We start from the raw sequence: 14,225 nt of genomic DNA on the forward strand, positions 1-14,225 counted from the left end.
TAAGCGAATTCAGTTTCCCCATAAGAATTAATGTAAAGGGGGGGAGGGGTTTAGGTTCCAGGGAGGTTTTTTCGCTGGACGAGAGACTATTTTATATGTATACACACACCTACACAACATACGTTTTAAAAACAATGTAATACTGTACAGAGCAATGATGATCGTGAGGCTTGGTTGAGGTGGAGGAGTCAGAGGGTGGGATATTTCCCAGGGAATGCCTCACTGCTAAATTAACTAGTACTCAGTTGAGCCCTCAAGGGGTTAACCCATTGTTGTTAATGTAGCCTCACATTCTACCAGGCAGCAGGAATAGAGGGAGGAGAGAGAGCATGGCAGAGAGAAACAGACACACACATAGTGTACGTGTGTGAGACACGCATTGCCCCTTTAAGTATGCTGACCTCACTCTAAGTACATTGCCTTTTTAAGTAGATCAGCAAGCTCCCTCTGTCCTGAGCCCTGTCATGTCCCATCTCCTCCTACTCTGTGGATGGGGTAAAGGAGCGGGGTGGGAGAGGGTGACACCCTGACATTAGCACCCCTTCTCCCTCTGCCCTGCTCCCCCTTCCCCCCCCCCCCCGCCGCACAGTAAGCAGGAGGCTCCTGGGAGCAGCTCCAAGACAGAGGGCAGGAGCAGCACATGGCAGCGGTGAGAGGGACATCTGAACTGCATGGCAACTGATAGCCTGCTGGGTGGCTACCACACAAAGAATTTAGGGGAGTGGGGAGCTGATTTTGGGGGGGTGGGGCTGCTGGTCCACCCTGGTTCCAAGCCCTCACCAGCTAGCTCCAACGGGCTGCTCTTTCTGCAAGCACTAGACAAAGCAGGTGGCTGCTAAACAACGTTATAAGGGAGAATTGTGCAACTTTAAACTGACGTGCTCCCTAATTGATCAGCAATGTAATAACAAAACAACGTTAACCAGGATAATTTTAAGTGAGGAGTTACTGTATATTTGTGAGAGAGTTGTTTGCAATAGCAGGGGACTGAACTCGATAACTCAGGCACTCCCTTCCAGTCCTATGTTCCTTTGTGCAAAGTTTCCATTTCAGGATCAGACCTGTTGAACCCCAATGGGAGTTCAGGGTGCCATGGAGAATGGAGTCCTTTGATTTCAGGCTTCAAGGAGCATGGACCATATTATCTCAACTATCTGTGAAGTGCCTAGAACACCTTTGAGGTGTATAGAAAAAGTAGCCATATAATGTGCAGCTGGGAGATAACTGTTCCTATTTGTTTGCACATGGAACTGTTTGAAGTATTTTCTTTATAATTGGTTGAGTTTTGTTGTAACACTTTCCTGTAGTGAATAAAGAGATGCTGGAGACATTCTAACAGTGTTTGTTGATCTGTTTCTATAATGCTGTCATCGAGCAGTTGGCCATTGAGAGCTCAGTCCAGTTAATCTTGCTGTCCACTTCTCTACCACAAGATATAGGGCAAGGATGGATCTCTCAGATATCCAATCCCTAGGCCATTTAGAACTTCCAAAAAGATCCCAAGCACCTTGAATGAATGGCCCTGAGAAGTGGACATGATATTTTACATATGCTTTTGTTTTTAAATGTAATTAAGCAAAATAAAAAACTAAATATGATACAATAAAAAACCCATCTTTCTAGCTTTGCCTTGATAGGATCCCTCATTTGGATAGTCAGAGTGGCACCTATATGTGCTAATGCCCATTTGCTAGACGTAAGTAACACAGTATACAGTAGAGCTTATAGAATAAAGGTAAATTCTGTATTTTGCCTACAGATGGAATGCTCTAGTGCAGTGGCTCTCAACCTTTCCAGCCTGCTGTACCCCTTTCAAGAGTCTGATTTGTCTTGCGTAACATGCATCACTGCTCTAGTGGTCTACTTCCAGTCTCACAGTAAATGATAACGGAAACTATCCACTGCTTTGGGGCTATTGAGTTCAGGGGTAGTTGCACTCAGTGCTATGATCTCTGTAGCTGTCTTCACTGCTAAAAGACGTATGTTTTTACATAATGAAAGCTGACTCCAATTACCCATATCACTATAAAATCCTAGTGGAGACAAGGCACAGGTGGTACTTACCTCAGTCAAGCTAGTTAAGGCCAACCCTATAACCTCCCTCCCATCAAGGTAAAAAGTACAGTGCCTTTTTTCCACTAGAGTTTCATCAAAAAAGCTATCTCCCTGAAACTACACACCTATTTTTCGCAGTGAAAACCAAGCCTTTGATCATTACCTTTGGGTCTATTTGAAGCCTCTGGCGGCCCTTCTCTTCCTTTTGTGTTTTATGATCTGCCTCCCAAGAGTCCTGTTTAGATTCACTCAAACTGGCATGAGGTACTGTTCAGACTTCTCTGCAGTAGTGGGTTTCCCCTTGCCTGCCTTAGGAATTTGCTCCGTTTAACTTCTTTGCACAGCTAATGACACACAGTAAACTCAGATAGGAGGGCAGGCCTCTGCTTTTTAATTGTATGTTACAGACTCTCTTAGTGGACTAATGACTCTCAGTGAAATGACTTCATCTCAGTGTAGCAAGGTGGGGGAAAAAATGGCTTATGCTTTGCTTTCTATGATCTCATCTGAGAGTAACTGGCCTTTGTGGCCTCCTCAAAGATCCTTTCTGCTTTATGGACAAAGACATGCTTCTTTTGAGGAATGATGTATGAATAATGAGTGCAAGAGCACAAATACTGCAGTGAGGAATTTCTCTGGATATGGAAGTAAGTCTCTCTTGGGAGTTATGTGAAAATAGTAACACTTATTGGAAGGTTTTAAAGAGGCTTAATCCTGCATCATATGGGTCCAAAGGGAGTTTTGCTATTAGCTTTCATGGCAGCAGGCTTAAGTGCATGTCAATAGCATTTTTCACTTGCAAATTAGTGCATCCAATCCTGTGAGAAACCAAACCCCTAGCTCCTGCCAGGTGCTGGGAGCCATCAACTCATATTGCCTTCAGTGGGTGCAGTAATGGACTCAGCGTTCATTCAATATAAAACGTGTGGCCTAATTAACTTTCTCTACAAAAATTCTATTCAGCCCCAACTCCTAATCTTGCAAAGCATCACCCCCCCTCCCACAAATTCACCCACCAGCCAACTAAGTGTATGTAGGCTGTTGCACACAGTTTAGATTTATGGTTAGAAAAACTAACAATGTTTGTGCATTAGAATACACATTGAAGAGTGGTTGTGTAAAACTCTTGAGCATTTTTTACTAGAAATCTCGTGTGGGCTTTGTCCTGAGACTTTCAGGATCTAGTGATTGCCACGTGCCACAGTGACAAGTGCAGTATGAAAACCTTGATGGACAGCGCTATATAGAACCTCCTCGTGTCAGCTATGTGAGTGTAACTGTAAGCATTGCTGTCTTGTTGGTACCAATAATTCTATTTGGCCCAGGTGAGGTTGCAAAGAGATGCTGAGAAATTAAGAACCTGATCCTGCAAGTCCTTCCTCTAGGGAACGCCCCTTGGCCTTAGTGTGAATTCCAAGCATGGAGGGCTTGCAGGATCAGCCAGTTAAGTGCAAGGAGCTTGGTGATGGGCTATGGGCCCTTTCAGTTCTACGTTGCTGGTGCAAGTGAAGCTCTGGTAGACTGGAAGTTGCCACCAGCTGAAAGCTGTTCAGTGGCCCATGTGACATGAAGTGGTCAGGTGTCCATAGTATGAAACACTACCTGAATGGGCCCAAAGAGGCAACTTCCTAGGCCAAGTCAGTGAAGACAGCAATGACTCATGATCCATTGAAGTCAGATTAAATCTCTCATCACCGTCAAGGTGGTACCTTCAGCTGATCACTGAGGCACTTTGGTGAGATGATGACTTCAAATCTACAGGGCTGTCAATCTTGTACCGCAACACAGACACACAAGGGTTTACCAAGAAGGGTCTGTTTCCCATCATCTGCCCCCAGCTTTCCTCAGTTTGAACCTCAGACAAAGCTACATCGAGGCTACATTCCATAGTCATGGTACCACAGCACATGCATCAAGGTGTCCCGGAAGAGGGCAGCACCAGGCAGCTGTTCAAATGTTGCCCCTGAGACACTCACACAAATAAACCTAATGGTGAGTTTGGGGAGGGGAAAGCACAAATATTGAGAGAGAGAGAGAGAGAGAGAGAGAGAGACATATCCCATTAACAGGAGAGGTTAATGGAGGTAATGGGCCAATTTCCCCAGCAATGACAAATGAATCCCTGGTCCTGCCTGCTCCCCCCAGGGTTTTTATCACCATCCATCATCATTATCTCTAGAGTCTAGATCTAAGAGAAGACACAGCTACTGGAAAGCCCAGGCTAAATATTGCTGAAAAATGGCTTCAGATGGCAAAAAAGACAGCCAGCTTCATCTTGAGCAAAAGGCTGCTTCCTAGAGATGACAGTTGTTCCCATGACAACACTGTGAGCTTTTCACCATTGGGTATCAACAGGAAAACAGCTCCTGCTGTGAATGGATGAAACCAAGAGCCTTAGCTCAATAACTCAGAAATCATCCTGTTGGTCGAGAACAATCAGGAACTGTTCCTTGTGTACGTGTGTGGGGTTCACATTTTAGCTATGGGCTTTTGGAGCAGTGGATGAAGGAAAAACCACAAGAATTCAGATAACTTATCAAAGTTAAAAATAAAAGCCTCAGAAACACCTTAAAATGTTTGATTAAAAACCATGATGTTCTGCCTGTTCCCCAGCTTTTTCCCCACTTAATTTTCTATGTGCTTAGGGGGATGGGCTCAGTGAAAGGGTGAGGACTGTTTTCCTCCTTGAAAATTTCAGCTTTTCATCAAAAAATTTCCAGCTTTTGGTAACTGGAAACCAAAAATTTAAGGCCAAAAACCGTAAGTATTTAGGCAAAACCTGATTTCCCTCCCCCTCACCCCCCAGCTGGTTTTGGCTGGAAAAGATTAGCTTTTCAGGTCCTCGGCTTTTCAGGGAAAAGCTAAAAATGTTCAAGGGAAGCAGACACTTTGCTGAATACTTTCATGTAATTGAAACTCTATCACAGTCACAAGCTAGCCAAAACCACAGGCCACTTCCAGAGTGGTGTAGAGGCCAGCAGGTTATTTTTATGACAGAGGGGTCTGTAGATGGCAGGTGAGAGAGAGAGGCCCTGGGAATTTGTCATGTGCATTGTGTTCTGGTCTTGTAGCATAGTCTGTGATTTAGCCAGTCGTCTTCAGTATTGAAACACAAAGCAGCACAGGATCACACCTTACCATGGGGCCTTCATTAGTGTTACCAACTCTTGTGGGAGTCTCACAATATTTTGTTTTTTCTTAAAGCCCCAGCTTCTGGATTCATGTGAATGTGAGAAGACCAGCTTTCCTTTTAAGGGAAAAAAGATAGGTTTCTAGCCCTGATGGTTGTGGAAAAAAGTTTGAAAATGTGACCCAACTGCATGTGAAAGGCTCAGAAACTGGAAGATAAATAAAAAGAACTCCAAATGTGGTTTTTTTTAAACGTAATCTCAAGATTTTTGGGGGGAGCAGAGGGTTGATAAAGGTTTAATACTGCTTCATGTGTGGAAAGGTTTCATAATTACTCTGCTAATGCTAGCTTTGAGCATTTGACATTTTTTGTCCTTTAAAACTTTTTGGAAACATTTTTTGTATTGGATTAAATTTTCCCTCCTACATTGGGGTTTGTGTTTTGGCAATGAACCTTGTGGCAGTTGCTCAGGTGATGAATCTCTCTGGGTTACTGAAACCTTTAGTTAATGTTATAAAGCACTTTCAGAATGTTAGAACTTTGTATAATGCTTAATTGTTACTGTTAAGGCCTTACACTCATGTTATACAATTAGTTGCTGTGGAGATGGCTGTCATGTTGCAAACAGAGGATTATAATTTATGAGGATAAGTGTTAGGAGTAGAGGAGATTCCTAACCAACAAAGATTATTTTCTTCTGTAAATATACATCTCTTACAATTTAAAAAAAAAAAAAAAAAAAAAAAACCAAACTGACAAAGGAGAAACTAATTCTTTCACGCCCCGTTTCCAGACTGAGAGAAACAGACTGATTTCTAAACGGAGTTCAGTGTTTTCGTCACTGGCTTTTTAAATCTAGGAGGGACCAGGATATTCAGGAATTTGACAGTCTACAGTCTAAACTGTCAAGGATAACGTTTGTCTTGTGATATAACCACACAACTCTTGGTGGGACCTGCATGTGCATACCAAGGGCAGGATTTGCTTAGCTGCTTGTTAAAAATGTTCTCCATGCTATAAGAATAGAGGGAAGGCTAGAAGTTGCAAATCTGGTGCCATCCATCCGCACACATGTAATGAATGATCATAACGTTATCCAGTTCTTTTCTTAAATCTAGCCATGGTATTTGATCTGACGACTTCTATGGAACTCACTGCTGCATGGTCACTCATGCATTGGATAAAGAAGTAAGGTATTTTCCATTACAGGTTGTAAATTTACCACCTCTTTAATTCCACTAAGTGCCCATTTCTGAGTCATCAGGGTAGAAAGGCTGTTTCCACAATGAGGTCTTGCCTCTGCTGAAGTCAATGATGCTATCTTTCAGTGCATTAGGTTTCACTGTTACTTTCTATGCTTAGTGCTTGTTTACTTGTGTGTTTCTGTGGCTTTTCATACCAATGACTGTGTGTGATTGAATTAGGACGTGGGAGTATGTCAGAGCTAATGGGTTCTAGCTTTCTCTGCTTTTAAACCAGTCCTCAGCCAGTTTTTCATTTATTCCTTGACTCTGCACTTTAGACACTGACCCCTGAAGTGGAGCTAATGCTGTCTGCAAAATGCAGGAACAGTACGCGATGGCAAGTGCTTGGCACAGTTCTATTCGCCATAAGTGCTATTGTTCTGCCACACTGTTTTCTTGTGAAAATCTATTGCGGGAACTAGACCTACTTTACAAACAATGGCATCTTCAATGCCAGTGTTAAGACCATTTGGGAGACCTGCTGACACTTCTGTCACCTCCTGGACAGAATTTACTGTGTCTTACTAGATCTGCAAACTCAATCATATGGGTAACCAGAGCTCATGTTTCAGAATGTAAGACTCAGTAGGGGTCTTATTTTTCCTCTATGGAAGTACAACACTGAACAACTAACCGTGTACATTGTGGATTTTTTTAAACCTTCCTCTGAAATAGGGTTACCACGTAGCAACTGTGAAAAAATGGGACGGGGTGGGGGGTAATAGATGATTATATAAGAAAAAGTCCCCAAAAAGGGACTGTCCCTTTAAAAACAGGACAAATGGTCACCCTACTCTGAAGTATTATCTATTATTCACTTCTGGGGGCAGGATATTGGACTGGAGGGTCTGATCTGGTTGGACAATTCCCATGCTTCTGTAAATAATCTGCCATTCCACTAGAACAATGCTAGTTCCAAAAGTTCAGTGTATTTTGGCTTTTCAAGACTACTCCTATTTTTCATCTGTTTGGTTCGACTCAAATCAAATGTGAATCGTGCAGGCTGGAACAGTACAGAAAGGAACCTGTGGGAAATGCACTAATTGAAATGTGATTTGAGGTAGGAGTTTAATGCAGAGAGGACAGGTAAATGTGCTGTTTCACAGATGACACTAAAGGCACAGTTGACAACAATAAAATACCTAACCCCTACACAGCTGCCTATGTCCATGAGGGAAGAGCTATGGTACCCCATCAAAACGTAACCCTGGGAGCCCTAAAGGGAAATAACTTATTGCAATGTACTTGCTACCTCTGGCAGCACTAGAATTGCATTCTGCTGAGTTTCTCTGCCAGATGTATCCAGCTAAGGAAGGGTTCCAAATTGTGAAAGTGCCTGGCTTTTGTGTGCTAAACTCCTCAGCCTTTAGTATGCTGCGTACTAAACAAAGTCATAAGCTATTCATTTTCCTAAGGCAGAAGAGCTGAAATATTTCCAAGAAACGCGCCACTATTTATCATGCTGCGCAAACTAGAAAGTCTCAACTGTACCGTGTGCTGCAGGTCTGTCAGTGAACCAAACAAGGTGCGTGCACACACACATGTGGACACACACAGAGTGAATGAAGAGGAGGGACAGGAGAGGGATAGCCCAGCCAGCTAAACTGGCCATGCTGGGGAGAGTGGGAGGCAGGGGCTGTCTGGGAGGATGCAGTGGTTTGCGGGGAGGGGGGTGTGCCTGCGGGAGGTGGGGAGCATTGTATGAGAGGTCGGGAAGGTAGATGCCTGCAGCAGGTGGAGAGACAGGAGCATCCCAGTTCATTCTCACCACCTCCCCTATGCACACATCTGTCAGGAGTAGGTACCAAATGCCCAGCCACCCCCTACCTGTTACCTGCCAAACTCAGTGAGATGGGAGGCTCCTCCTCTTTCAAAAGATCTGGTACTCCTGCAGTGCATGTGGGCAAGTACCACTCCAAGCCAGGCAGCCATGCAGTTTGCCTGAGCCGAACAGACTACACCAGCGTGGTTCACATCAGGGTCTACACGTTAGACCGAGGCCCCATTACTTCCTGGAAGGGTTGGAAGGACTTGACCTATTCATGAGGGGTTCTTGTTCTGAACAAAGGGTATTCTGAACTTGTAACCACAGAAAACCCCCTGTGTGGGGTTTCAAAGACTGACTCCTACCAGTAACTAGGTGGTGTGGGGTGAGGGGAAAGTCTCTGGTAAGCTTCTTAGCATGCGTATAGGTTCTTTTATTATTTTAATATTTTTTCTGTAATGTTTTCACTTTAAGAATAAATGTGCTTGCTTAGAAAGAGCTGTGTGGTAATTTAACTGTGGACAATTACAGCTGTTCATAGCCTCTGAAGAGAAGGCAAAGTAGGGCTGCTTAGGCCATCTGGCTTGCTGGAGATATACCTGTGATAGGAGGGAATTGTGCAGCCAGGAAAAAAACCTGGTCAGGATGGAGAGAGATGTGACTCTCTAGCCAAGAGAGGTGACAGCTGAGGAGACTGAACCCAAGAGTGGGTGCCCTCAAGGGACCATGAGGGGGAAATCCAGGTGCAATTGCCCTAAACCATGACAGTCTGTGCATGCTAGCAATTTTTCATTATTGATATTACAGTACACTTAATCCATAGTATGCTGTGCATAGTTTACTGTGTGTTTTTCATATTTATTATTTTAAATCTGCCTACATGAGAGTATTAGATGATGCTACAGTTAAAACAAAAAGTCTTTCTGTACTATTTGAGAAATAGTGTGTGCTCATCTAATTAAAGACTGTATGGTAATTAGAGCTGGTTGCAAATTTTTGATGAAAATCAGAAAATAAAAAGTTAATCCTTTCCCCCCCCCCCCGCATTTCCATCCCCCCACCTGTTCTATCTCACATGGAGACAGTGGCAGGGCTAAGAAATGTATGAGCTCAACTAGGTCATTTTCTGAATTTTAAATGCATATTGATGATCCCATACCATTCTTTTAACTTCATTTTTTAAACAAATGAAATTTCCCTTTTTTTAAATAAAGACAAAAGATATAAAAATAAATTCAATAATCTGGAAATACTGAGCTGGGCACCCCCACACTGCCATGTCTCAGGCACTCAGTCTGACACACATCTCCTGTGCTCCGAAGGAGCTATGCAGCTTTTTATCTGACAAGATGCTAAACGACCAATTTGCTGCTGCTTCCACTTTGATTATCCAGGGATTTTACCATTTATCATAGTCTCTAGAGAGGGAAAAGACCTATTAGATCATCCTGCCCAATGAAGCAGTGTTCCCTGAAGCTCATTTTATTATGCTTTGTCAAGTTTGGTCTTAAATGTTTCAAGTGAGGGGGCTTCCTGGGAAGTGTCTTCTGCTGCCTGCTGTATTTCATTGTCAGGAAATTTCTCTTGTAATTCAGCCTATATTTCCCCCTTCTGAATGTTTTCCCTGTCCTCCTAGTTTATAGCCTCCTCTACCACATTAAATTATTCCCCTCCATCACTGGTGTTTGCAGACTTCAGCTAGTTGTAGACTGTTATCCTGTCTACCTTAATCAAACCATACATGATTCTCTCCTTTAATCTTTCCTCACAAAGCAATCCCCCAGTGCCCTGGCTCTTCTCTGAACTCCCTCCAGCTTGCTCAGATCTTTGTAGGCAGTTGTCCAGGTGTGGTCACCCCAGACCCATGTAGAGACGGACTGGTACCTGTCTTTCTAATTCCTGGGCTATCAAATTGGGGTGTGTGTGTGTGTTTGGCCGCCCACTCTTTTCTTATGGCTAGCTGGGATGCTGGGGGAACAGGGAGGATCCTAAAACTTCTTTATTGTAACATAGGGTCACTGTAGAAAAGATTGAGAGCCACCATGCTAGTTCAATCCCAAGTTATTGGACGGGATGTGGTAATCACTGGGTGAATTTTTTTGGCCTGCGTTATGCAGGAGATCAGACTGGATGTTCACACAGGCATCTCCTGGCCTTAAAATATACTGGTGAAAAACTTGCAGCCCCTGTGAAGGGAAAGCAAAAGTGGCTTTTAGCCAGCTTTGCACCCTCCCAATTCTGGGCTGCTCTAGAGCCTGAAATGTCCCAGCAGCCTGTCCCCTCCTGCTCATGGATGGCAGCTCATCCAGAATTCCCATATCATGAGAAGTTATTCCCTTCCTGCTTCCCTCATGCACTCTCCTGCCTACTGCACACCCCCATGCTGGGGCTTGTGGGGCGGATGTGTAGGACAGCTGTGACTAACAGCTGTCTGTATCTGGGGAATTCTCCACTGTTACAGGGGTGGGAGTCTCCTTTTAGTGCAGTCAAAGGCCAGAGAAACTCAAAATGATGCTCTAGTCTGAAACTGTTTATTATGTGGAGTATAGTTGTACTGGCATAATGTGTCACAAGAAACTATACCTCAAACCTTCAAAGTAGGGAAGTTCCTCTGATCACAGGGCAAGTGTAAATATTCCCTTAGCACACCAGCTGCGTGGCTTGATTTTGTGTCCTACAACAAACAGACGGATGGCAGATGGGAGCTTTGGGTTTGAGAATTCATTCAGTTCCATTAGGCTGCTTTTCGACATTCGGAATTGCAATATTAATGGTGGTTAACACAGGTTTCCTGGAAACAAAGATGACAACTTGAAAGCAAATACGTGAACTAAGTGGATATGTTTGTGGGTGTGAAGAGTAGTGGAATGTTTACCATAACTGAGAGGAGGATGGAGACCAATATTTCTGCAAGTGTTAAGACAACAGCGCATCCTGCGTGTCTCAGGTGGAATCACAACCTCGTCCCGTGGTACGCCTTCCGGAAGCAAAGGCTAGGATGGGATTTGAAGCAAATGATTTGATCAAATATTAAATGTTGGGTTAGAACAGCAAAGACCTAGATTTGGCACTTGCTTAGTGTAGGGAAGGCGATGACAGTAGGAACAGTGAGATTACTGATAAGAACTGGTGAGAGTAGGAAGCTGGCGAGCAAGCTCTTTTTAAACACAAAACACTTCCATGCCAATGGCCCTTGGGACACTTTCTCTGCAGTGAATGCAGAAATAACACAGCTTTCTGCTGGTCTCTGCTGCCCCCCCCCACTCAGAAGCTGTCCTTCCATTCACTGAACTCAGTGGGGTGGTAAATTGAAATAGGAATATTCAGCAGCACAAACAGGTAATCACAGCCCGGAAAGCTTGCTTTAGCTGGGTATGGGAAGAGGAGAATGGAAAGAAGCAGGGATGAGCTGTTATAAGGAGGGAGCAGGAATGGTGGACATACACTGAATAGCCAGCCAGATGATCTTAAACACCTAACTAGTGACGGATCTGCAAGGAGGCCCCATCCTTTGGGGACTGGTCTTGTTGATGATGAGGAATAGAGGAAGGAAACTGATGACACATTCGTTTATCTAAAGAATTGTGTTTTAAATCAATGTCCAAATGCACTTACATTCAAGATAGCACGTCGCCCCCTAAATGCCTTATTACATAGGGATGTAACAGTTGTACCTACATTTATTTTATTAGGAATGGTTTCTTAAACAGTTATAATTCAGCAACCAGTACTACACAGTCATTTGCTTTATATTAATGGTTGCACATTTCATTGCAAATGGCTTAATGAATGTATTCAAGTCATTTATTGTGAAATGTGGAAGCCCTAGAATTAAGTAAATGCATTTTCCAGAGCTGTTATTGTACTGTGCTCTGTACATGCTGTAGACTATTTGTGAGCTGTGTATTCAAACCTGTACCCTATTGATAAGAAGCATATAAGTAGAGCAGGGGTGGGCAAACTTTTTGGCCCGAGAGCCACACTGGGTTTTGGAAATTGTACAGAGGGCTGGTTAGGGGAGGAGGTTGGGCCTGGCCCCCATCTTCTATCTGCCCCCCGGGACTCCTGCCACATACAACCCCCCCGTTCCCTGACACCCCCCCCCCGGGGAACCCTGCCCCATCCACACACCCCCCCCCCACTCCCTGTCCCTTGACCACTCCCTGCCCCATCTGTCCAACACTCCCTGCCCCCTTACCGTGCTGCCTGGAGCACCGGTGGCTGGTGGTGCTACAGCCGTGCCGCCAGGCTGGAGCCAGGCCATGCTGCGACTGCCATTGCCACCACCACACAGCTCAGAGCACCAGGTCGGGCCCGGCTCTGCAGCTGCACTGCCCCAGGAGCTCACAGCCCCATGACCCAAAGCATTGCGCCAGTGGCAGAGCAAGCGAGTGAGCTGAGGTTGCAGGGGAGGGGGAATAGCAGGGGAGGGGCTAGGGGCTGGGGGCTAGCCTCCTGGGCCAGGAGCTCAGGGGCCTGGCAGGATGGTCCCGCGGGACGTAGTTTGCCCATCTCTGAAGTAGAGTATAAATATGGAGCACCCCGATAGATCATGAATATGAAAAATAAAGTTCCTGATAGTTTACTTCTGGAAAGCAATTTCAAGAAAAATAGCAGATTTGGGCCCTACAGCTGTAAAGAATTTGGTTGCACTTTAACACACATGCATACCCTTCAGTCCAAGAAAAAAACCCACTTCACACAAACCCAACAACTTCAGCAGCTCTGGAGGGCAAAACAAGGTTAGGGTTCACATGAAACATCGGGATATTGTTCAGAAGCAAGTCTTACTTCTATTTACCTGTCTTTCTACTCCGTTAATCTAGTCAAGAATTTATCACAGGCACATGACTGTAGTGTCTTGCAGGTACCCAGAGTGAGCGTGTGGTGGAGGCAGTTATAAACTGGAAAAGTCTCAGCTGGAGTAGCTGAGACACTTCTTAAAGAAGTACCTTTCACAGCGGAACTGTGCTTTAAATTAATATTCCATTTTCTGCTAGGAGAGTCCACTGTAGATTCATTTAAAAAGCACTTAAGTGAGTTAGGAGCTTCAGTCCAATTTTTGAACATGACTCAGGCTGGTATTTTCAAAGATGCCCAAAGGAATTAGGTGCCAACTTTAATTGGAATTCAATCAAACTGAGCATCTAACTTCCTTAGGTGCCTTTGAAAATCCCAGCTTTGGGATTTAGGCACCTTAGGGTATGTCTACACTGTAATAATACCCATGGCTGACCCATGTCAAATGACTTGGGCTCATGGGGCTCAGGCTTCAGGGCTATACAATTGCAGTGTAGATGTACAGGCTTGGCTTGAAGACCAACCTCTGGGAGCCTGTGACTGGGGATGTTTGGGCTCCAGCCTGAGCCCAAACATCTATTCTGCAGTTTTAGAGACCTGCAGCCCGAGCCCTGCAAGCCTAAATCAGTTGACATGGGCCAGCTGTGGCTCTTATTGTAGTCTAGACATACCTTAAATCACAGAGATTTTTTTCAATGAGACTTAGGCACCGAAGGGCCAGATTTTTAAAGGTATTTTGGTGTCTAAAGGTACCTCTTGGAATTTTCAAAAACACCTAGGCTCATAATGTCATTGATTTGAATGGGTGCCTAGGCACTTTTGAAAATCCAACTAGGGACATATTTGCATCTTTAGGTGCCTAAATACCTTTAAACATCTGGCCCTAAGTGCTGAAGTCACTTTTGAAAATGAGATTTAGACTCCTATATCACTTGGACACACTTTAAAATCTTATCCCAAATCTCTATTAAGAACATAAGAATGGCCATACTGGGTCTGACCAAAGGTCCATCTAGCCCAGTATCCTGTCTTCTGACAGTGGCCAATGCCAGGTGCACCAGAGGGAATGAACAGAACAGGTAATCATCAAGTGATCCATCCCCTGTCACTTATTCCCACTAACAACTAGGATTTTTTTTTCTGATAAACAACGATGGGTCAGCAACAATAGACCTGGTGACCCTTGGATGGGGCAGTAGCAGGGTAGGTAAGGGATTATGAGGAGAGGAGG

Source organism: Gopherus flavomarginatus, chromosome 11 (genome assembly GCF_025201925.1).
Source record: "Gopherus flavomarginatus isolate rGopFla2 chromosome 11, rGopFla2.mat.asm, whole genome shotgun sequence".
NCBI classification, from domain to species: domain Eukaryota; kingdom Metazoa; phylum Chordata; order Testudines; family Testudinidae; genus Gopherus; species Gopherus flavomarginatus.